The sequence below is a fragment of the Mustelus asterias genome, chromosome 9 (genome assembly GCF_964213995.1).
Source record: "Mustelus asterias chromosome 9, sMusAst1.hap1.1, whole genome shotgun sequence".
In the NCBI taxonomy this organism is placed as follows: Eukaryota; Metazoa; Chordata; class Chondrichthyes; order Carcharhiniformes; family Triakidae; genus Mustelus; species Mustelus asterias.
In genome coordinates, this window is record NC_135809.1 from 89134794 (window position 1) to 89160406 (window position 25613).

A 25613-nucleotide genomic window follows, 5' to 3' on the forward strand; every position below is an offset into this window, starting at 1 on the left:
GAATTTCTCCCAACCTGGGTTTGTCACATACTGGTTAAAAAAGTTTTCCTCAATGCAATTTAGCAATTTTGTGCTCTCTGTACCTTTAACACTGAGCTCCGACTGTGTCCCCATTAATATTAGGGTAATTAAATTTCCCCAATCTTACTGCCTTATTGTTTTGCATTTGTCACAAATCTCCCTACAGATTTGCTCTTCTATCTCCCTTGGACTGTTTGGCGATCTTCAAGTCAACTCCCAGCAGTGCAATTACCCCTTTGTTACCTGTTCCAACGCGTTAGCTCTATTCTCTCTCCACAGATGCTGTCAGACCTGCTGAGATTTTCCAGCATTTTTTGTTTCAAATTGCAGCATCCGCAGTAATTTGTTTTTACCGCTCTTATGCTCCCTAGTTCAACCAACGTAGTCTCATTTACTGATCCCTCTTGCGTATCATACTTTCTCACAGCTATAATTGTTTATTTAATCAGCATTGCCACCCTTTGGTTTTATGCCCCTCTCTATCTTGCCTGAAAACCTTGTCTCAAAGAACTTTAAGTTGTCCGTGAGTATCAGCGACTGCCAAGTATTTTTTGAGCAAGAGTCCAGACTGACCTCTTTTACCATGGGGACCAAAAATCACAATCGTTGTCTTGCAACACCACTGCTTCTCGTCACCATGTACTTCTCAACAGAGATTATGGTACTTAAACCAGTGCTATGTCTAAGATCCTCCATCCAGGTTTTGAGGCTGTCATTGTTCTTGTGTTATGGTTCATTTTCCCACTGGCAGGTTATTTACCCACTGATTTATTATGGGTGTAGAAATATTCTGTTAAAGAATGAATGGATCAGAAAACAACAAGATTTGATTTATTTCAAAATGTAACCATTGGAGTGTTTATGGCTACAATGCAATAAACAGCTTGGTAGAGTTTTTTTAAAACTGGATTAGTAATCCAAAGACCTTGGCAAATAATTTTGGAAATGGTAGTTCTAATCCCACCATGGTGAATTTGGATTTGATTAAATAAAGGAAGAAAAAGTTGATATTAATAAACGTGCAATGGTCAGATTGGTCATTAATGGCCAGGATTTTATGACCTCTTCTGCGTGGTGTGATATTACGATGATTTAAATGGCTCGATGTTTACACCACGGGGAGACATGCCATGGTGAGGCAGTAAAACCCTGGCTATTGTCCTTTTAAGGAAGGAAGCCGACCATCCTTTACCCAGTCTGCCCTAAATGAGACTTCATTCACACACCAACACCTTTGAGTCTTCATTAACCTCTGAAGTGGCCTCGCAAACTCCTGAGTTATATCAAAACCACTGCCTGGGTTTCAGGCACAAGAATCCCAGCACCACTTCCCAGGTAACTGAAGACGAGCAATGAATACTGGACTTTTCAGCGATGCCCATATTCCAACAATACATTTTACAAAATGGCGGTTCTTTTATTTCCTCACTAAAGGGAACTAAGGACTCCGTTAACAAGAACTGTGGAAACTCCTCAATCGGGTAAAGAAAAACTATGTTTAGTGTGCTCTCCCCACGCCACAGAACTGTAATGCTGATTTAACCCATTAAATATAGCCTACGTCTGCTCCCCCACAGCAAGCATAGAGTAACTCTATTTACACACACATAGCTGAATGTAAAAGTCAATGGTTACTTTCCTTACCTCCTCCCAAATGTATGTTTACATGACTTCCATATAGAGGCAGAAGCATTTTTGATTTTAACTCTGAGTATGTTCAGGGTGGGGTATAGGATGAGGGGAACCTCCACAAACTTTGAGTCTCATTTTATTAGTTTGTTCTTTCTCCTGCCTGAAACTGATTGGGCTGATGGGAGTGGGAGCTGGGGCAGTAGTTGGTTGGGGCCATGACTAGATAAATTAAGTAACGGCTGGGGGTGTGGACAGGCTGAGCGCAACCAGGAGAGGTTGAGGAGAAAATCCAGTGTAGAGGGGACAAGTTTGACAAAGTGAGGCACTCGAGGGTTCTTTCAAAACTGGAAACGGCAGCTACTTAGTTGGGTTTCTCATGATCCAGTGCTCCTTTGGGAAACTACTGGCCTGTATATCATTTGCAATTTTTCATATCAAACTTGAAGCTCTGAATTATATCCTCAGATCTCTACAGTTCAATATGTGTTGAGGCTTCAACCTTCCACATTTCTCAGAAAATGGGATTTGAAATTGACGGTGCAAACCTATCCCTGCTGCCAAGTTAACAACCTGCTCATTCTGGATGGGCAGGGATGCCGTAGTGACTACACTGTCTATGTCAGTGATGGGCAAGCTGCAAAATTAGCATTCTTGAATGTGGCCCACAAGACATTTTGTTGACTGTTGCCCATATGCAGAGTTGGCACATTCTGCTGATTTCTGTCCGCGTAAATTTTTCCTACCAATATGACTGAAGTTATACGCACATAAAACAAGAGCAAGTGAAGTGGGGTGCATGCTGATTGCACACAGCATTGGCTGTGAAAGCCATGTGCTCCCTCTGCACTCCAGGTGTAAATATTTATTTTGTTTTTACAATTTGAAGTTGATAGTTCTATTAGTATATAAATAAGCACTTTCTATAACTCTTATGAAATATTTGGCATGTATTTAATCTTATTCATGGAATCCTACTGATTTCAATGTTGCAGCCCACTGCAATGAAGGAGAGCCACTCATGTGGCCCACTCACTAGCCTAGGTTGCCCATCACTGGTCAATCTGCTCACCAATGCAGTAATCATTCGTGCCACCTTTCCTCTCATTTTAAGTGTTCCCTGAAGTTGTGTCATCAAGTCGGGCAATCTGATTTCAGTTTAACTTCTTACTCGCAGAGGTGGGAGGGACATGCCATCAGTGTTTATCTCCAGTTGACTGTTAGGAAGTATATTCTGTAAGGTGTTACAAGGCCTTATCTGGATCATTGAGCAATCAGAAACAGGTTGCCTAAGGCTATTTCTTGCACCCCATGCCCACCATTTTGTCCTCTTCCTTTCTCGTAAATGCAAAATCTTTATAGGGTCTAGTGGCCTGGTTGATAGGCAAGAGTGTTCTCTTCCTATTGGGGAAAACCTCAGCGGTCACGGGCATTCAGCCTCTGATCTTCGGGTAAGCGTTCTCCAAGGCGGCCTTCACGACACACGACAACACAGAGTCGCTGAGTAGAGACTGCTAGCCAAGTTCCGCACACATGAGGACGACCTCAACCAGGATCTTGGGTTCATGTCTCACTATCTGTAACCCCCACGAGTTGCCTGGGCTTGCAAAATCTCACTAACTGTCCTGTCTGGAGACAATACACATCTCTTTAACCTGTGCTTAATGCTCTCTCCACTCACATTGTCTGTACCTTTAAGACTTGATTACCTGTAAAGACTCTCATTCCAACCATTATTTTGTAAATTGAGTCTGTGTCTTTATATGCCCTGTCTGTGAATATAACTTTAACAACACCAGGTCAAAGTCCAACAGGTTTATTTGGTAGCAAATGCTATTAGCTTTCGGAGCGCTGCTCCTTCGTCAGATGGAGTGGATATCCACTCTATCTGACGAAGGAGCAGCGCTCCGAAAGCTAATGGCATTTGCTACCAAATAAACCTGTTGGACTTTAACCTGGTGTTGTTAAAACTCTTACTGTGTTTACCCCAGTCGAACACCGGTATCTCCACATCATGATGATAGTCCTCCCAGAATTTTCCAAATGGTCGTGAACCAAATGGTACGTGAACCCAGGTGGTACACAAATGTCAGTTTAAAAAATATAGCTGGCCAAAGTTTCCGAAAGCCTGAGACAGTCTGGAAAAAATCTGGCAACTTGAACACAATCTCGATTAAGAGTGAAAGCAAGTGGTTGCCGGGGATGATAGTTTAAGTTTTAGATTTATGTAATATTTCCTTATTTATTGAGGGGTTAAAGGAACATACATGCATGAAAGCCGAAGGGAGAAATACAAATTTCGAAAGCACAACATTTAGTCAGTATCTCCAGCCCTGCCTCTGCACCGACCCCAAAATGTTCATGTTTACACTTTATTTGCTGCAGTTCCAGTATCTCAGAATCTGTAGTGAGCATTGCTTTTGATTTTTGCTTTCATTGTCAAAAACAATTCAGAATTTCCTGTGGTGACATAATCGACACCTATTATACCCATTTCGTGAAAGGGAATTTCACCAGAATTTCCTGCCAATTTGACTAGAATATGTCTCAGTATATTCTAATCAAAGAACAAAGAAAATTACAGCACAGGAACAGGCCTTTTGGCCCTCCAAGCCTGCACCGACCATGCTGCCTGACTTAACTAAAACCCCCTACCCTTCCGGGGACCATATCCCTCTATTCCCATCCTATTCATGTATTTGTCAAGACGCCCCTTAAAAGTCACGACCGTATCTGCTTCCACTACCTCCCCCAGCAACGAGTTCCAGGCACCCACCACCCTCTGTGTAAAAATAAATCTGCCTCGTACGTCTCCTTTAAACCTTGCCCCTCGCACCTTAAACCTGTGCCCCCGAGTAATTGACCCTTCCACCCTGGGAAAAAGCTTCTGACTATCCAAGGCCTGAGGAAAGTGGAGAACTTGCACCATACATTCCTCCTTTATTTGAAATTTAACAGGAAATTCCAGTCTGATTTTTGGAACTGAAAATATAGTTAATTTCCAAATGATGGACTATTGAAAGTTAACCTCTACTTGCCATTTAGGAATGGATTATTTTCATTTATATTTTAAAACTTCTTCCTACAATAACTTTGGATAATCTATTAGTGGGAATTGTGTTTATTAAATGGCAAATTGAAACAAAGGGATTTTAATCTTGCTTTATTGGTCATGGCTCACTACAGGCAGGATTGTAGAGAGCAGACTTAGTATTGTACACACTCCTTTCAAACGTGCCCCACCCTCCAGCATGTCTGCCAATTTGTACATTTTGAGCGGATTATAACTCTCAGTTAAAGCAGGAAACACTCTCTCTCAGTTAAAGCTGGTAAGCTTTCTTCCCTCTCATTTAAAATTGATAAACTCTCTTCATCCTCCTCGGTTAAAGCTGGCCCTCGTCTTTCTTGCTTTACCTCAAAGCACCACTCCTGTCTTTTCCACCTCTTTCCCATCTTCTTAAAATCACGACTGGCTTTCTTCATTCTTCCTCCCAAAAGCACTGATCCCAGGTTCTCTGTTTGCTCCCTTCCCACACCACCATTTTGACATCTTTCCCTTCTTGTTCTGCCTTTGCTTCTTGTCCCACTCTTTTCTTCCTAGCTTATCCCCCTGTACCTCATGGACGATTGCAGATAACACAATACATAACAGGAACTGAAACTGGGATTGCCTTTACCACGCGAGCTATCAGAAAGCAGCATTCATCTTCCTAATAGAGTTGCTTTGCTTGAAAGAGCAGCTGTTTGCTCCCCATCCATGACAGATTGAGTACAATAGTGATGTGCACAGTTCCAATGACAGCATTCCTCCTCTGTGCAAATACAATTATACGTGTTGAGCCAACTGGGATTGTCTGAAATTGGTCATTAAATCGCTTTAACTGATTAAGCCAATTTTGGGTACAAGATCAGGTCACTGTCCTTGTAGTAATTCGCCAGGTATTGCTGTAAAATTTGCTGACCGGTAAAGTAATTAGGTATTTCTACATTGATACATGAGGTTGCACAGTCTGTGTGTCAGCGATGGTGCGAGGTTGCGTGATCTGGGCATCGTAAAGTTAAAGGTATTATACATGTTGAAAGTAATTTTTCTAACTGATCTTTGTGTCTCATCAAGATTTGTGTAAAAATTGTTTTGAGAACCAGAAATGATAGAATTGACAATGTTCAATTCCAGAGAGCAAAGGCTGTCAACCTGTGGGTTTAGCCGTATGGAATCCCATCAGATTTCATTTCATATCAGGTAAAGGTGGTTAACCTGTCCATGACCTTTCCACTATTACCCATCACCTGGAATCTTCCTTTTTTTCCTGAAAAGATTGTAAGTTAAACCAGCGGATGACCCTGTTTGATCAGAAATATTCTTCAATCATAGAATCATACAGTGCAGAAGGAGGCCATTCGGTCCATCAAGTCTGCACTGACTACAGTTCCACCCAGGCCCTGTCTGCATAAACCCATGCATTTACCCTAGGTAATCCCCCTGACATTAAGGGGCAATTTAGCATGGCCAATCCACCTAATCTACATATCTTTGGACTGTGGGAGGAAACCGGAGCACCCGGAGGAAACCCACGCAAACACAGGGAGAATGTGCAAACTCCACACAGTGACCCAAGCCGGGATTTGAACCGGGTCCCTGGCGCTGTGACACTCGGTGCGGAGAGGGGAGGGTCGGGATGGCGACCTCCTCGTGAAACTGCTCCTGGGCCTGGCGAAAAGCGCCATTTACCGGTCCAGGCAGCGGGCGATCGAGGGGGCCGTCCATCCTGACTGTCTTCCCCTCTACCGCGGCTACGTTCACGGCCGGGTGTCCCTGGAGAGGGAGCATGCGGTGTCCACGGGCGCGGTTGACGCCTTCCGCGCCCGCTGGGCACCGCAGGGGTTGGGGTGCGTTATTGACCCTGACAATCACATTTTAATTTGATGTTTTTAAGTTTCCTTTGTACTTTGATTTCTGTTCGGGCTGTTCCTGCTCCTTTTGGGGAGCTGCCCCATTTACTTTGTCCTGACTTAATCTGAGTTTGTTTATTTGGTTTGACCTAAAAAGAGGGCAGCAGTGCTAGCCACTATGCCATCCAGATTACAGTGACTCTGCACCCCCCTTTCCACTTTGGAGCAGACATTGGCTGGGCTCACCATTGCATCTTTTCATGATTTGCATTCATTTCAAGTGTCCCATGTCCTTACTGTTGGAATCAAATGTACCACAAAAAAAAAAATCAATCTCATGAGTTAGTTTGTCCTTCCAGTGCTGGGACAGTGCTTTGTCAGTGGAGATGCCAGCTTGCCCCTCATGGTTCCAGTGGATGCTAAAGATCCCTTCCCTCAGTCTTAAGGTCAGAAGTGGAGATATGCGCCGATGATTGCACAATGTTCAACACCGTCCGCCACTCCTCAGATACTGAAGCAGTCCATATTCAAATGCAACAAGATCTGGACAATATGCAGGCTTGGGCTGACAAATGGCAAGTAACATTCATGCCACACAAATGCCAGGCAATGACCATCACCAATAAGAGACAGTCTAACCACCGTCCCTTGACATTCAATGGTGTAACCATCACTGAATCCCCCACTGCCAACATCCTTGGGGTTACCATTGACCAGAAACCCAACTGGACTCACCATATAAACACAGTGGCTATAGGAGCAGGTCAGAGGCTAGGAATACTGCGGCAAGTAACTCCCCTCCTGACTCCCCAAAGCCTATCCACCATCTACAAGGCACAAGCCAGGAGTGTGATGGAATACTCCCCACTTGCCTGGATGGGTGCAACTCCAACAAAACTCAAGAAGCTTGACACCATCCAGGACAAAGCAGCCCACTTGATTGGCACCACATCTACAAGTTCCCCTCCAAGCTACTTGCCATCCTGACTTGGAAATACATCACCGTTCCTTCGCAGTCGCTGGGTCAAAATCCTGGAATTCTCTCCCTAACGGCATTGTGGGTCAATCCACAGGATATGGACTGCAGCAATTCAAGAAGGCAGCTCACCACCACCACCTTCTCAAGGGCAACTAGGGATGGGCAATAAATACTGGCCAGCCAGCGACGCCCATGTGCCACAAATGAATAATCCCTTGACGCGATTCAAAGGAGAGAAGGGAGTTTTCCTGGCAACTTGTCAACATTCCTCTCCGAAATATTACCACCAAACACACAATAATTGTTCATATCATTGGATCATAGAAGTTTGCTGAACAGAAAAGACAGCTAGGCCCATCATGTTGGTTCTTGCTCTTTGGTTGAGCAATGTAAAAGTGTTCCTACCATCCCATTCTCCACATAGCTTTGTATTTTCTCTCGCTTGAGACCGCCTATCCAATTTTACCTGCATAGAAGAAGCAATGACTTTTGCTTTAACCACTCTCTGAGGCAAAGCATTCCATGCTCCAACAGCCCTTTGTAAAAACAAAATTTCTTCCAACCTCTCTTTTTACATTATCTTGGTGATAATTTCATGCAAATGACCCCCATCTCCCCAACCAGTGGAAATAGTCTTTGCCTATTAAATCTGTGAATCATAGAAACCCTACAATACAAAGAGGCCATTCGATTGTGCCGACCACAATCCCACCCAGCCCCCATATCCCTACATATTTACCCACTAATCCCTCTAACCTACACATCCCGGGACACGAAGGGGCAATTTAGCATGGCCAATTAACCTAGCCCGCATATCTTTGGAGTGTGGGAGGAAACCGGAGCACCCGGAGGAAACCCACGCAGACACAGGAAGAATGTGCAAACTCCACACAGACAGTGACCCAAGCCGGGAATCGAATCCAGGTCCCTGGAGCTGTGAAGCAGCAGTGCTAACCACTGTGCTACCGTGCCGCCCATGCTGTGAAAGCCCTTCATAACTTTTAAAGGAATCTCAATTCAGCTTCTCTGTTTCACAGTAATTAATTAAATGTGAAGTGATGGAAGTTTTTTTCTAAGAAATTCGATGAAGTGTTTTGCTTGTCTCACTGTCATATCATTGAGTTCCACTCACAATTTTTAAAACTGGCTTATCTCATTTTCTTGTGTATTTTATACCAAACGGGTTGTGATGACCTTCTCAGTCCCATTTCATGAATGCAGCTGAGAGTACGAATTGCTAACTTCTCAAGAACAAACAAAATTTGTTCTCCTCCCGTTACTTTGTCACCAACTAACCAATCAAAGAGGGAATTCCACAAGGAAGGACAGGTGGCAAAATTCGCTAATAGTGGAAAAGTAGGGTACTGGCATCCTGACATTCTTCAGGAACTTTTCCCAGTCTCCCATTATAACTTCAGGACCCTAACTGTAAGCAACAAACGCAGCTGTTTGCACTATTTTCCAGGAACCCAAGTCAAGATTACATGAGGATCACATGGAATCTTTCAGACTTGGGGCTCAGTGGACCAGTCAGCACACGAGGCAGGCTGTGGAGAATTGAATCAATTTCAATGCCAAGAGCAGGCCTCTCGGGTAGAGGCCACTAGACAAAGTTTCAATGCAATAAGGGTGAAGTCGCTGGTGCATTGTCTATTGTATTTGGGATATTCTGGTGTGGTTACCTTCAGAAACACTTCCTCAGCTTGGAAGGATAGTTGAAAGCAGCACAATATAATCATGCATTTCCTGATGCTGTCTTGGCAAGCATTCGGCAGAAAATGGTTCCCACATGCTGGTGTGGGTAAAACCATGCTCAGTGAAGCACTACATCATACTGACAACAAACTCCCAGGTTCAGTTCTCAGTTTGTGCTCGGTTAGCTGGGCTTGATGTGGGATAAGTATTTTGGCTTCGAACAAAACCAATACTTATTCGCCAATTAATACACCAAAAAGGGACAGATGCAGACCCTGTTCTCCATCCCTGTCCACCCTTCCACCCAGCTAATACACCAGCAAAAACACGACACAGAAATCCTCATCCCTCCTGAGCTAACTCGCTAACAAGGAACAGACACAGACTTTCTGCCAATGTAGAATTCTGGATTCTAGCAGAGAGAAGTTTCAGCCCCTGTCCATAACAGCTTAAGTAATCATAGAAATCCTACAGTGCAGGAAGAGGCCATTCGGCCCATCGAGTCTGCACTGACCACAATCCCACCCAGGCCCTACCCCCATATCCTACATATTTTACCCGCTAATCCTTCTAACCTACACATCTCAGGACACTAAGGGGCAATTTTTTAGCATGGCCAATCAACCTAACCCGCACATCTTTGGACTGTGGGAGGAAACCGGAGCACCCAGAGGAAACCCACGCAGACACGAGAATGTGCAAACTCCACGCAGACAGTGACCCAAGCCGGGAATCGAACCCAGGTCCCTGGAGCTGTGAAGCAGCAGCGCTAACCACTGTGCCACCCATTAAAAATGAATCATAGAATTTCTACAGAACAGAAGAAGGATATTCGGCCCATTGAGTCTGCACCAAAAGCAATCCCACCCTATCTCCATAACCCCACATATTTACCCTGCTAATTCCCCCGAAACTAGGGTCAATTTATAGAAATCATAGAAATCATAGAAACCCTACAGTACAGAAAGAGGCCATTCAGCCCATCGAGTCTGCACCGACCACAATCCCACCCAGGCCCTACCCCCATATCCCTACATATATTACCCACTAATCCCTCTAACCTACTCACCTCAGGACACTAAGGGGCAATTTTAGCATGGCCAATCAACCTAACCCGCACATCTTTGGACTGTGGGAGGAAACCGGAGCACCCGGAGGAAACCCACGCAGACACGAGGAGAATGTGCAAACTCCACACAGACAGTGACCCAAGCCGGGAATCGAACCCAGGTCCCTGGAGCTGTGAAGCAGCAGTGCTAACCACTGTGCTACCGTGCCGCCCCAAAGTTTATTTGAAGTCACATGTAGGCTTACAATGAAGTTATTGTGAAAATTCCCTAGTTGCCACACTCTGGTGCCTGTACGAGTACACTGAGGGAGAATTTAGCATGGCCAATGCACCTAACCAGCACATCTTTCGGACTGTGGGAGGAAACCAGAGCACCCGGAGGAAATCCACGCAGACACGGGGAGAATGTGCAGACTCCGCATAGACAGTGACCCAAGCCGGGAATCGAACCCGGGTCCCTGGCTCTGTGAGGCAGCAGTGCTAGCCATTGTGCCACTGGGCCACCCGATAGATAGATACCCTACAGTGCAGAAAGAGGCCCTTCAGCCCATCGAGTCTACACCGACCACAATCCCACCCAGGCCCTATCCCTACATATTTTACCCACTAACCCCTCTAATCTACACATCTCAGGACTCTAAGGGGCAATTTTAGCACGGCCAATCAACCTAACCCGTACATCTTTGGACTGTGGGAGGAAACCGGAGCACCCGGAGGAAACCCATGCAGACACGAGGAGAATGTGCAAACTCCACACAGACTGACCTAAGCCAGAATTGAGCCCGGGTCCCTGGCACTGAGGCAGCAGTGCCAACCACTGAGCCACTGTGCTGTGGCTACATATGAACACGTGATACTTTTGTCTTCGGAAATCTGTCTTGGTTCATAGATTACCAATCGTAAGTTTAAATATGCCAATATTGTGGGTGAATTTATACAATTATTGCAATCGAATTTTAAGGCAAAGTACCCCCATATTATTAGTGATTGGGAGTAGATATATCTAGCCCCTGTTTTGTTAAAACTATTTTTTAATTTTATAAATAGAATTCTCTGATGTAATAATGCCACAGTTTTACTATATGTATCTGTGAATGATCACACAGCAGATTGTGACCTTATACTGTTAAAAGCTGTTGTCTTTTCTGAGTTTAACTTTGTCAAACACACCAACACAGGCAGTTTGACCACAAAAAGTTGCAGCTCTGGAATGACCTTTAAAAACCTGTATCATGAGATCTCTACAGACAAGTGGTACATTCAGAAAGCAGGAATGGGCCAAGAACTCAGATGCCAGGCAATGCAAGGTTAGCATCTGTCATTCTCTCCAGCTGTCTCACAGCATATCTGTCCATTTTTATTGCCCGTCATGCCTCTCGCTTAATTCTGCCTCCATCTGTCACTTTCTACCTCTTTCTGTACATCTATTTGTTCTTCCTTGTGTTTCTCTCCGGCACTTTCTTTGTGTCTGCCTGTACCTCAACATATTCCTGACTCTCCTTTTCTGTGTCTATGTTTCTCTGTTACTATGTGCTTGTCTCTGCTCTTTTTCCCATCCCTATACTTTCCTGGTGCACATCTCTTTGCTACTGGTGAGGGAGTATTGATTGCCTGTGCTGGCAGGAGTGCCCGTTTGTCAGAATGGTGGTGACGCCTGTCTGAATGAGAAATAGAAAGTGGCGCAGAGCATGGGGAATCTAAATTGGGATGAAATTAATAGAAAAAATCTATGAATAAAGAAATGAATCAAAGAAAAAACTCACTCATGAGTTCAACAAAGGATGAAATTGGTGCCCTCAGTAATTATTCCCGGAACCAAACCAGAGTAAGATACTGGCTTCACTATGAGCAGGGAGTGCAACTGGCCATTCAGACCTGCTTCACCATTCAACAAAATGATGGCTGATCCACCTCCAATTCCATCTTCCTGCACTATCCCTATATCCCTTAATTCCCTTAATACGCAATAATCTATTGACCCCTGTCTTGAATCTACTCATGATGTGGAGATGCCGGCGTTGGACTGGGGTAAACACAGTAAGAAGTTTAACAACACCAGGTTAAAGTCCAACAGGTTTATTTGGTAGCGAAAGCCACACAGTGTGTGGCTTTCGCTACCAAATAAACCTGTTGGACTTTAACCTGGTGTTGTTAAACTTCTTATTGAATCTACTCAACAGTTGAACATCCATGGTGCCCCGAGATAGAAAATTCCAAAGATTCACAATCCTGGAGTGAAGAAATTTCTCATCTCAGTCCTAAATGGCTGACTCCTTTTTCTGAGACTGTGATGTCATGTTCTCGGTTCCTCAGCCAGAGGAAACGTTTTCTCAGCTTCTACCCTGTCGAGTCCCTTAAGAATTTTATATGTTTCATTTAGATCACCTCTCGTCCTTCTAAACTCAAGACAATATAGGCATGGCCTATTCAGCCTCTCCTCTTTGGACAATCTCCTCATCCCAGGAATGAATCAGGTGGAATATAGACAGAAAATGCTGGAAAAATTCAGCAGGTCTGGCAGCATCTGTGGAGAGAAGTGTATATCTGGGAGTGTTTTTAATTTTGTAGGAATCTAATTAACTTTCACTGCCCTCCTGGTGCAAGAATTTATTTCCTTGGGTGAGGTGACCAAAACTGCATATCTGGCTCCAGGTGTGGCCTTGTCTATATCCTGGGTAATTGCAGTGAGACTTCTTTCACTTTATTCTCTAATTTTCTTTGTAACAAAAGCTAACATTGATTTCTCCTTCTGGTTGCTGCCCCTGCTTGTGATTTATGTACCGTGACGCCCAGGTCCCTCTGAATGCAAATAGATCCCAGTTTCTCATCACACAAAAAAAATTCTGTCTTTTTTATTTTTTGAGCCAAAGTGAATAACTTCACATTTTGCAACATTGTATTCCATTGACCATGTTCTTGCCCACTCAGCCAAGCTGCCTATTTCCCTCTGCAGCCTCCTTGCCACTTACTTTCCCACCAAATGTTTGTACTATCACCAAACTTGTATGCATTATACTCAGTCTCCTACTTTAAGCCATTAATATAGATTTTAAATTGTTATAATCCCAGCTGATATTGCTGGGCAAGTCAAATCCCAGAATGGAACCTGGCCTGAAAGATCATCATTTCTTTTTAAACCGTGGGGGGTGTTTACTGAACAGATTCACTTTTAACAAAAAGATGAAACATTTATTGAATAAGCAACAGAGTTTGGAAAGTTTCAACACTGACAACAAGAAAGAGCTATTCAAATTCTGACCATTCCTTTTATCCCAGCAGTACCCTTACAGACCCCACATTCCAGTGAGAAAGTACCACTATTTCCACACCAAGAGTAGAGCTGGTTCAGTCGCAAAGAAGTTTGTTTTCTAGTAGACTTCTGAACATTCAGTTAAAATCCTTCCATAATTTCCCTTGAGATCCAGAAAACTCTCTCTAAATTCGCTATTACTTCAACTTCAGAGCAATACAGTCCCTTAAACTCATTTCTGCAGCAGTTTGGCATCATCTTCAGCGAAAGAGTGTTAGACCTTTCTCTCTTCACTCTGTGGTGTGTACACACCCACTGAAGCTACTTTTCTTGTCTCTCCCTGTCTCTGTGGGTCTTTTTCTTTGATCCCCTGTTGTTAAGCAGTAGCACAGTTTTTTTCCCTACTTTATTGTTTGCTTTAACTTCCCTAAACTACTAACCCATCTCTTCACTTCAAGAGTCATAAAACCTCATTAAAAATGCATTCAAATACTTTATTGGAGAATAGGAAGCACGAGCCTGCCTCCACGCTTGTGAACATTGGCACCTGTATATCTCTGGTAGAAAATTCACTCTCTGCACCTATCAAACAGCGCTGACTACATTGCAAAGCCATGTCAGGATCTGGTCATCGATCTCATGATGACTTCATGAGGTTGAGTATCTCACAGGTTCATGTAACTAAGTAGCTGACATGCTTAGCCATACTACCGTCGCAGGGTTAGCAATAGCAAAATGCCTTGTGACACTGAAGGCTTCACTCATGACCACAAATCTTGTTACACGAAAGGAGTTGGTTGAAGGCAGAATTGGCAACAGTTACTTTTAAAAAGTAAGCCAGTAACAAAAAACTGAGTTGTTTAAGAAGGACAGAAGAGACAATCCGGGAAATTATAGGCCTGTGAGCCTTACATCAGTGGTGGGGAAATTGGAGAAGATTCTTAGGGACGGGATGTACTCGCATCTGGAAGAGAACAGGCTTATTAGCAATAGGCAGCATGGTTTTGTGAATGGGAGATTGGGTATCTCAAACCTGATTGAGCTCTTTGAGAATAAAAAACAATGACCAGGGCAAGGTAGTGGACGTTATATACATGGACTTTAGTAAAGCCTTCGATAAGGTTCCTCATGGCGGGCTGATACAGAAGGTGAAGTCATATGTGATCCGAGGTGAGCTGGTAAGATGGATACAAAACTGACTTGGGCATTGAAAGCAGAGCGTAGCTGTAGAAGGGTACTTTTCTAACTGCAAGTGTGTGACAAACAGTGTACCACAAGGATCTGGCGTCTCTGTTGTTTGTAATATATATAAATGATTTGGCGCACAATGTAGGTGGTCTGATTAGTAAATTTGCAGATGATACAAAAATTGGGAGAGTAATGGATAATGAGGAGGATTGTCAGACGATACAGCAGGATCTAAATCGGCTGGAGAAGTGGGTCGAAAGATGGCAGATGGAATTTAACCCGGACAAATGTGAGGTGATGCAGTTTGGAAGGTCCACTGCAAAAGGAAAGAACATAAGAACATAAGAACATAAGAACATAAGAACATAAGAACATAAGAACATAAGAACATAAGAAATAGGAGCAGGAGTAGGCCATCTAGCCCCTCGAGCCTGCCCCGCCATTCAATAAGATCATGGCTGATCTGACGTGGATCAGTACCACTTACCCGCCTGATCCCCATAACCCTTAATTCCCTTACCGATCAGGAATCCATCCATCCGTGCTTTAAACATATTCAGCGAGGTAGCCTCCACCACCTCAGTGGGCAGAGAATTCCAGAGATTCACCACCCTCTGGGAGAAGAAGTTCCTCCTCAACTCTGTCTTAAACCGACCCCCCTTTATTTTGAGGCTGTGTCCTCTAGTTTTAACTTCCTTACTAAGTGGAAAGAATCTCTCCGCCTCCACCCTATCCAGCCCCCGCATTATCTTATAAGTCTCCATAAGATCCCCCCTCATCCTTCTAAACTATACAGTAAATGGTAGAGCCCTTAGAAATATTAGCATTCAGAAGGATCTAGGCGTGCAGATTCCCAGTTCCCTGAAGGTGACAACTCGGGTGGACAAGGTGGTCAGGAAGGCGTATGGCATGCTGGCCTTCATCAGTCGGGGTGTTGAGTATAGGAATTGGAAAATCATGTTGCAGCTGTACAAGATTTTGGTTAGGCCGCATTTGGAGTATTGCATACAATTCTGGTCACCGCACTACCTGTTGATGCATTGGAAAGGGTGCAGAAGAGATTTACCGGGATGGTGTCTGATTTGGAGGATATGGTCTATGAAGAAAGGTTGAACAAACTTGGATTGTTTACATTAGACCATCAGAGGATGAGGGAGAGCCTGATAGAGGTTTACAAGATTATGACAAGCTGGGATAGAGTGGATACAGTAAGAAGTCTCACAACACCAGGTTAAAGTCCAACAGGTTTATTTGGTAGCACAAGCCACTAGCTTTCGGAGCGCTGTCCCTTCATCAGGTAAGTGGGAGTTCTGTTCACAAACAGGGCATATAAAGACACAAACTCAATTTACAGAATAATGGTTGGAATGTGAGTCTTTACAGGTAATCAAGTCTTAAAGGTACAGATAATGTGAGTGGAGAGAGGGTTAAGCACAGGTTAAAGAGATGTGTATTGTCTCCAGCCAGGACAGTTAGTGAGATTTTGCAAGCCCAGGCAAGTCGTTGGGGTTACAGACAGTGTGACATGAACCCAAGATCCCAGTTGAGGTTGTCCTCGTGTGCGGAACTTGGCCATCAGTCTCTGCTCAGTGACTCTGCGTTGTCGTGTGTCGTGAAGGCCGCCTTGGGGAACGCTTACCCGAAGATCAGAGGCCGAATGCCCGTGATCGCTGAAGTGTTCCCCAACAGAAAGAGAACACTCTTGCCTGGTGATTGTCGAGCGGTGTTCATTCATCCGTTGTCATAGCATCTGCATGGTCTCCCCAATGTTTTCTATGGTTCTATTCCAAGTGCAGGTCAGTGGGACTAGGCATAAAATGGTTCGGCACAGACAAGAAGGGCCAAAAGGCCTGTTTCTGAGCTGTAATTTTCTATGGTTCTATGATTCTAATGTACCATGCCTCGGACATCCTTTCCTGCAGTGCATCAGGTAGACAACGTTGGCCGAGTTGCAAGTGTATGTACCGTGTACCTGGTGGATGGTGTTCTCACGACAATGACAACAGATGAATGAACATCGGTCGACAATCACTAGGCAAGACTGTTCTCTTCCTGTTGGGGAACACTTCAGCGGTCATGGACATTCGGCCTCTGATCTTCGGGTAAGCATTCTCCAAGGTGGCCTTCACAACACACAACAACACAGAGTCACTGAGCAGAGACTGATAGCCAAGTTCTGCACACATGAGGACGGCCTCAACCGGGGTCTTGGGTTCATGTCACGCTATCTGCAACCCCCATGTCTTGCCTGGGCTTGCAAAATCTCACTAACTGTGCTGTCTGGAGACAATACACACCTCTTTAACCTGTGCTTAACCCTCTTTCCACTCGCATTATCTGTACCTTTAAGACTTGATTACCTGTAAAGACTCGCATTCCAACCATTATTTTGTAAATTGAGTTTGTGTCTTTATATGCCCTGTTTGTGAACAGAACTCCCACTTACCTGATGAAGGGACAGCGCCCCGAAAGCTAGTGGCTTGTGCTACCAAATAAACCTGTTGGACTTTAACCTGGTGTTGTGAGACTTCTTACTGTGTTTAACCCAGTCCAACGCTGGCATCTCCACATCATAGAGCGGATAGACAGTCTTTTTCCCAGGGTCAAAGGGTTAATAGCTTGGGGGCATAGGTTGAAAGCGAGAGGGGGAATGTTTAAAAGAGATGTAAGGGACAAGTTTTTCACACAGGGTGGTGAATGCCTGGAGGAGGTGGTGGAAGCAGATTCTATACAACGTTCAAGAGGCATCTGGGTAGATACATGAATAGGCAGGAAATAGAGGAATATGGATCACAGAGGCAAGAAAGTATTAGATTAGAGAGGCATCTGTGTCGGCACAGGCTTGATGGGCTGAAGGGCCCCGTTCCTGTGCTGTACTGTTTTTTGTTCTTTGAGTGGCCTCATGAAGCAGAGGAAGAACGTGTCCCATACTACAAGGTACCCATAACTACATCTCCCAGAACTTGAGCAGTTATCCTAAAAGCACTACAGTTATGTGTATTGCATCTTGCCCTTGAACGATAGCTGGGCATCATTAAGGTGGAATAACAAACCTGTGAAGCAGTCTGACGGCCAGCAATAAATTGGTGAATTGTGGAGTTAATTGGAAACTGTTTAGCTTGTACACTCAGTGAAAAATTAATTAAACTGTGTCTGACACTTCTATGACTGACCCCATGCCAACAATTCTCAGTAGATATTTTTGGAGAAATGTAAGCAGCCTCCAGCAATCAACATTTTTTTGATCATGAATAGCACTTAATAGCAAATGGCTGGAAATCGCTACAACAAATTCCATAACCACCACTTTGGTCATTGACATTCTAGGCAAGTTGTTTACAAGATGGGGTTCTATCTCTACAGACAGTGAACCACAGTTTGTTTCCAGTCAGTTTGCTGAATTCCCACTAAACTAAGGAACTCGCCACCATCTGACATTGCGATACAAACCACAATGAAATGTGTTACAGAATGATTCAGCAGGGTGATCAAGAACATTCTGACAGATAATATGTCAGAGTAGATAACATTTGAACAATCCATTCATATCCTACTTCAATCCACCTCACACACTCTGACTGGAAAGACACAAACTGAACTTAAGTATAACTTTTGCATGCTGCTGACCATTCTAAAGTTGTCACTGCCGTCCAGTGAGAATGTCAGAGCAAAAGCAAAGATAAAGTAAAATTGTACTTCAATAAGCAAACATGCAAGGAAATCGCAATTTGAAGTTGGAGATTGTGTTCACACCAAATGGCCAAATTGCAACCACAAGCTCGCATTATCTCTCTCAGGACCAAAGTAGACCAAATGGTTGCTTGGTACTTATGCCTATCTGTTTGATGACAACACAAAGTGGATAGCGGGCAGATCAGGATAATTTGAGCACAGTGATTCTAGGGGGGGGGGGGGGGGCATTCCCTTTTCCGATGAATGACGGTGGTGGCACAGTAGTTAGCACTGCTGTCTCACAGTGCCAGGGAACCAGGTTCAATTCCAGTCTTGGGTGACTTGCACGTTCTCTGTGTCTGTGTGGGTTTCCTCCAGGTGCTCTGGTTTCCTCCCACAGTCCAAAGGTGTGCAGGTTAGGTGGATTGGCCATGATAAATTGCCCTTTAGTGTCCTAAGATGTGTTGGTTAGGGGGATTAGTGGGGTAAATGCGTGGAGTTATGGGAATAGGATGGGGGGGCGGTGAGACTGGGTAAGATGTTCTATTGGAGAGTCGGTGCAGACTTGATGAGTTGAATGGCTGCTGCACTGTAGGAATTCTATGGTTCTGTGTTTATCATAAATATCAGACTTGTTGAGCTTTGCAGAATTATTTAGTACCCCTACTCCTGGTTAAAAGGGCTCCAGTGTATTGCCTACTTTTGCAGAGCAGTCAATATGCAGCTGCTGCAGCGCACACTCTGATGCAAACATGGCTGCATGGAGAATTGCTTGATGTGGCCTGTTTGAAGAATTGTGCAAGTCTAAAGCACCTGTTTAATATGATATCAATGCTTCAAGAGTTGTGTTGAGGACTAAATTATTCAAAGGACTGATCTTCACAGCAAGCTGTTTCAGTTGTGTCTTGTTGGTCAATGTAAAACTGATGAGAGAGATAAAAACCAACATGGATTGTTTGGGTTGAACAACCTGTTTCTAAATTGTAACTTCTGTGTCAATCCATGAGTTTAAAAACCTCACTGCTGCCAGATTTGTTCTCCATGAGAAAGCAATGACTGGAGGACCTGGAGTTTTAATCTGTCTCACGTGATACATCTCTGCATGCTACATTGACGTTAGGTGTTCAGCTGGTTTGACTTCTTCCCACAGAGAGTGTTGCTGTATTCTCACTGAGTATAATGGAATGCCAGGATCAATGGCCAAAGACTCTGGGCTCCATCGATTTGATTATTGGACTGTACAATGTCTAAGAAGCTACTGTAGATATCGGTGTACAGGCGGCAGGGAAATATCAACAAAACTCTCGCTTCTGAACACTATCTGTAAGCTATTATTCAAAGTGGGTGTGCACTTAGTAAGGGCTAATTTACTGTGATACCCCCACATCTAAATAGGCTGTTCATACTTATGGAGTGATTTTTAACTCTCACCATCTGGTGGGAATAAATAGTTAAAAGCGCCTCCATAATTTTCCCTTACTGCTCTATTCCCAACTGTTAAAATTTTACCTGAGCCCTTTTTATAGGCAACTGAGGTGTCCACCTTAGTTAGCTCTGGATGAATCCAAATGGATGCAGAGCACTAGGCTTGGTACTGGCTTAGTTGCAGACGTTGCCAGAAAGATGACATCAGTTCACCTTTGAGTTCCACTCCAGATTTTTTTGTCAGTTTATTTTCTTAGTCTTTAAGCTCCTCCTGAGGTATCCACAAGGCAGTGAAATTACTTGTTATTAAAAAATGGAAGCTTGCACTTTGCATGTGGTGTTGTGTGTCCTGATTTATACCTGTCTTGGGCAGGTGGGATTGAAGTCCGAACTTTATAATAGCCTGGGAAGTCAAACTGATGATGTCAGTGTTGTGTGGTGGGCGGAGGCGTTGATGAATCCCCTATCTTCAGACCATTCCAAGCTCGGCCTCAGGAGATAAAATGCTCCTACTCTGTCTCGGTTCACAGGTGAAGATCTTCTACTTGGTCATGGAGCAGGAGACTACCGTTGTCCGTAGAGCCATACAACAGGAGAAAACTAGTTTAAAAAGTAATTTGCAGTGCACTTTAACAGGGTCTGTTTGTGTTGAAGATGTTTTAAATGGGACTGAGTTTAAACGGGTCTAAAGTCCCCAATGTAAACATAAAAAAGCAAATTCCTTCAGAACAGCTCATTTCACACGTCATCTGGAACAAGATAATCCAGACTCTAAGTGTGAAAAGACATTCCAGCACTTTAACCCATTAATGACCATTTGGATTTTTTTATTCTTTCATGGAGTGTCACTAGCCAGGCCAGCGTTCTATTGCCCATCCTTAATTGCCCTTTAGAAGGTGTGGTGAGCTGCTGCCTTGAACTGCTGCAGCTTCTGTAGTGTAGATACATGCACAGTGCAGTTAGGAAGGGTGTTCCATGATTTTGACCATGCAACACTGAGGGAACAGCGATTATAGTTCCAAGTCATGTTGGTGTGTATCTTGGCGGGGAATTTACAGGTGGTGGTATTCCCATTCATCTGCTGCCCATGTCCTTCGAGGAGGCCGCAAGTTTGGAAGATGCCATTGAAGAAGCCTTGGTGAGTTATGTCAGCTTATATTGTAGGTGTACATATGAATGCTTAAGATGGTAGATGGGGTGCCATTGAAGTGTGCTGCTTTGTACTGGATGGTGTCAAGCTTCGTAAGTGTTGTTGCAGCTGTATTCACGCAGGCAAGTGAATAGTATTCCATTACAATCTTGGCTTGAGGCCTGTAATTGGTAGACTGGCTTTGGGGAGTTAGGGGTGAATTATTCCGCACTGAATTCCTAGCCTCTGATTTGCACTTGTAGCCACAGTATTTATTTGGTTGGCCCAATTCAGTTTCTGGTTGTTGGTAACCCTCTGGATGTTGATTGAAGATGATTTAGTGATGGTAGTGCCATTGTATGTCAAGGGGTGATGGGTAGATTCTCTCTTGTTGGAGATGGTCATTGCCTGGCACTTGTGTGATACAAATGTTACTTGCCCAAGTCTGGACACACCACGTCTTGCTGCAAATGAGCACAGACTGCTTCAATATCTGAGAAATCACGAATGGTACTGAATATTATGCAGTCATCTGCAAACATCCCCACTTCTGATCTTATGATAGAAGGAAGGTTATTGATGAAGCAGCTGAAAATGGTTTAGACTAGGACACAAGGAACAGCTGCAGCAATGTCCTGGGATTGAGATGATTAATCTCCAACCACCATCATCCTTTTGTGCTTGGTATGACTCCAACCACTGGAGATTTCCCCCACCGGGGGATGTCTGTGAATACCCCCACATTGCGTGTGGGGGTGTCATCCCGATACCCAAGAAAAACCAAGCAGCGTGCCTTAATGACTATCGGCCGGTGGCTCTGACATCCACCATTTATGAAGTGCTTCGAAAGGCTAGTAGTCATGGCACAAAACAATTCCAGCCTCCCGGACTATCTGGATCCACTACAGTTTGCCTACCGCGCAACAGGTCCACAGCAGATGCCATCTCCCTGGCCCTGCACTCAATCCTGGAACACCTGGATAACAAAGACACCTATGTCAGACTCCTGCTTATTGACTACAGCTCAGCCTTCAACACCATTATTCCCACGAAACTCATCTCCAAACTCCGTGGCCTGGGCCTCGGCTCCTCCCTCTGCGACTGGATCCTGAACTTCCTAACTCACAGACCACAATCAGTAAGGATGGGTAATAACAACACCTCCATGATCATCCTCAACACCCATAAGGCTGTGTTCTCAGCCCCCTACTATACTCATGCATCTTTGACTGCGTGGCCAAATTCCCCTCCAATTTGATTTTCAAGTTTGCTGACGACACCACCATGGTGGGTCGGATCTCAAACAATGATGAGACAGAGTACAGGAATGAGATAGAGAATCTGGTGAGCTGGTGCGGCAACAATAATCTCTCCCTCAATGTCAACAAAAAGAAGGAGATTGTCATCGACTTCAGGAAGCGTAAAGGAGAACATGCCCCTGTCTACATCAATGGGGACGAAGTAGAAAGGGTCGAGAGCTTCAAGCTTTTAGGTGTCCAGATCACCAACGACCTATCCTGGTCCCCCCATGCTGACACTATAGTTAAGAAAGTCCACCAACGCCACTACTTTCTCAAAAGACTGAGGAAATTTGGCATGTCAGTTATGACTCACCAACTTTTATAGGTGCACCATAGAAAGCATTCTTTCTGGTTGTATCACAGCTTGGTATGGCTCCTGCTCTGCCCAAGACCGCAAGGAACTATAAAAAGTCATGAACATAGCCCAATCCATCATGCAAACCAGCCTCCGATCCATTGACTCTGTCTACACTTCCCGCTGTCTCGGCAAAGCAGCCAGCATAATTAAGGACCCCACGCACCCCGGACATTCTCTCTTCCACCTTCCATTGGGAAAAAGGTACAAAAGTCCGGTCAGGTACCAACCGATTCAAGAACAGCTTCTTCCCTGCTGTTGTCAGACTTTTGAATGGACTTACCTTGCATTAAGTTGATCGATCTCTACACCCTAGCTAAGACTGCAACATTACATTCTGCACCCTTTCATTTCTTTCTCTATGAACGGTATGTTTTGTCTGTATAGCGCGCAAGAAACAATACTTTTCACTATGTTAATACATGTGACAATAATAAATCAAGTTCAAATCAAATCATCCTGATTCCCATTGACTCCAGTTTTCCTAGGGCTCCTTGATACCACACTTGGTCAAATGCTGCCTTGATGCCAAGGGCAATCACTCTCGCCTCACCTCTGGAGTTCAGCTCTTTTGTTAATTTTAGGACCAAGGTTGTAATAAGGTCAGAAGCTGAGTGGCCCTGGCAGGACCCAGGTTGAGCATCAGTGAGCAGGTTATTGTTCAGTCAGTGCCATTTGATATCACTCAGTGATGTCTTCCATCATTTTGCTGATGATTGAGAGTAGACTGATGGGGTGATAATTGGTCGGGTTGGATTTATACCTTTTGGGAACAGTTCATACATGGACAAGTTTCCACATTGCTGGGTAAATGCCAGTGTTGTAACTGTACTGGAATAGCTTGGCTCAGGGCATGGCTATTCTGGACCACAAGTCTTCTGCACAACTGCCAGAATGTTGCCGGGAACATCTTGGCATGCTATTTATCCAAAAGGGTAAGGATCACCCACTGTGTAGTTTGTGGAGCTCCTGTTCATTCGTTCATTCAGCAGGGTAAGGATTATTCACTGTGTAACTGTGTGGAGCTCCTGTTTATTTAGCAGGGAAAGATTCAATAGAGTTGGGGTGAACCTGCTGCACTTCCTGTTAGCGATTCAAAGAAATGTCAGTTAAACTGGACAGTCACAGATGAAAGGGAATGAATGTAATTTATCTCTACATCAGCTGCCTCATAGGTTGTGGTTTCACCCTGATAAATTCATGCAGGAAACTGCACTTAAAGCAAGGGTCTTGAACCCACCAGAATTGTGACTGGATTCTGCTAGAAGAAATGGTGCAGTTTAGATTGTGGTTTATGTTTGCATTCTGCACAGAGCGAACTAGTAACCATGAAGAACATTGTTTACTTTGTGACACGTTGTAATATGGCAGTTAGACCAGCAGCATTTATGTAGCAGAACCTGTTCTTTAAAATGTGATGATGTGGATCTTTCTGCATGATGTGTGAATATTCCACTGTAAAAAATGGAACTGACATTTGTTCCTATTTGCATACAATTTAGAATACAAAACTCAGTTGGCAGTAGATAAAGCTTCAGATCTCGAGTATGTTACATATTACCTCTGACAATTCAAATGCGCCCTCCACTCTCTGTAGGTGCCTCTCATGTCCCTCCGCCTCTGTTTATTTTCTCTCCTTTCCTGAAGGCACGCTGGCTGTGATGTCAATACAGAAACATCAGAAAACCCTCCAGTTTCTCACCCAAATTGCCATTCTTCTTGTTTGAATCCAGTATCTTGTATCCATTTGACAGATTCACATCCAAGCCCCTGTCACCCCTGATTTCACTAATCTACATTGACTCCTAATCCAGCAATATCTCAAATTTCAAATTCTCACCTTTATGTTTATATCCATCCCTCCCTGCAACACAAGCTGACTTCTCGCTCTCCGTACTACTGGCACTGAAGTGTCTCCTACTGCCTTCTGGCTGGTACCAGTTAGCCCACAGGAGACTGGGGATCAAACATGGAATTTCTGGCGTACAAATCAACGAATCCTTGAAAGTGGCAACACCTGTGGATAAGGTGGTCAGGAAGGCATACAGGATGCTTTCCTTCATTGGTCGGGGCATCGAGTATAAAAGTTCGCAAGTTATGTTCCAGCTGTATAAAACTTTAGTTAGACCGCATTTGGAATATTGCGTGCAGTTCTGGTTGCCACACTACCAGAGGACGTGGATGCTTTGGAGAGGGTACAAAGAAGGTTTACCAGGATGTTGCCTGGTCTGGAGAATTTTAGGTATGAAGAGAGGTTAGATAAACTTTCACTGGAAAGACGGAGACTGCGGGGTGACCTGATAGAAGTCTACAAAATTATCAGAGGCATAGATAGCGTGGATAGTCAGAGGCTTTTTCCCAGGGTGGAAGGGTCAGCTACAAGAGGGCACAGGTTTAAGGTGAAAGGTGGTAAGTTTAGGGAAGACGTGCAGGGAAAGTTTTTCACACACAGGGTGGTGGGTGCCTGGAACGCACTGCCAGTGGAGGTGGTGAAAGCAGGCACGTTAGCAACGTTCAAGGTGTACCTTGATGGACACACGAACAGGAGGTGAACAGCGGGATAGAAACCATTTATTGGTACAGGTTTGGTGGGCTGAACGGCCTGTTCTTGTGCTGTATTGTTCTTTGTTCTCTGGATTGTTTCGACTTTCCCAACTGAACAATTAGGGAGTTCCCTGGATATTTTGGTATAATTCTGAACATTTTTAGAATTGTCGTCTTGTCCCAAATGAAGTTGAGAGACTGACTGGAACATCGGAATCCATTCCCACAAAAATGTAATTATCCTCAAGAAACTGAAGAACACCCCGAGATTAAAGAAGATCCGGTCAATTGCTCAGGATCCTACCCAAAATATTTTCTGGAGTTAACTATTTGAGAGAGAGTGACGTTCCCTCGACATTGCTCCATTAATCATTGTTAGCTAAAGTATGTTATGGGATGGATAACAGCGTTCGTCATGGCACCATCCTGGTGTGGTACAGGATCAGAGGAGGGTGAAGCTTCC

The 25613-nt window shown here is 44.2% G+C and overlaps 1 protein-coding gene across 5 annotated transcripts in view; it reads left to right on the forward strand.

Moving 5' to 3' along the window:
* The window catches only part of LOC144498799 (oxysterol-binding protein-related protein 5-like), a 157911-nt gene that overhangs the window by 21222 nt on the left and 111076 nt on the right, over positions 1 to 25613 (forward strand). Inside the window, exon 1 of one of the 5 annotated variants that reach the window (XM_078220490.1) lies at positions 1482 to 1502. The exons of the other annotated variants lie outside the window; for them this stretch is intronic. The gene's annotated coding sequence lies outside the window, so the exon portion shown is untranslated. Of the gene's footprint in view, positions 1 to 1481; positions 1503 to 25613 lie in introns of those variants that run through there. 5 annotated transcript variants of the gene reach the window in all.